Raw genomic sequence first — 252 nt, 5'->3', positions numbered from 1 at the left:
TGGGTTGGACATCTCCTCTCACGAGATTCAGTTTTCCCTACAAAACAGTGTATAAAAATTGCACTAACTTTCTGACAGGAAGAAAACTCACTTTCCAGCACAGGTATATATGTATTTTACCAAAGATTATCATATGCTTTAGCTCTTTAAAGATTTGAAAGGGAAAGTGAGGTAAATGTGTAAAGTTCAGAATATCATGTGAATTGACTGTTAACAGTTTGTTTAAAAACAAAAATCAAACATTCAAAGAAC

This window comes from Bos taurus, chromosome 1, assembly GCF_002263795.3.
Source record: "Bos taurus isolate L1 Dominette 01449 registration number 42190680 breed Hereford chromosome 1, ARS-UCD2.0, whole genome shotgun sequence".
NCBI classification, from domain to species: domain Eukaryota; kingdom Metazoa; phylum Chordata; class Mammalia; order Artiodactyla; family Bovidae; genus Bos; species Bos taurus.
The sequence above is the reverse complement of the archived record's forward strand: the minus strand, read 5'-3'. Positions refer to the sequence as shown.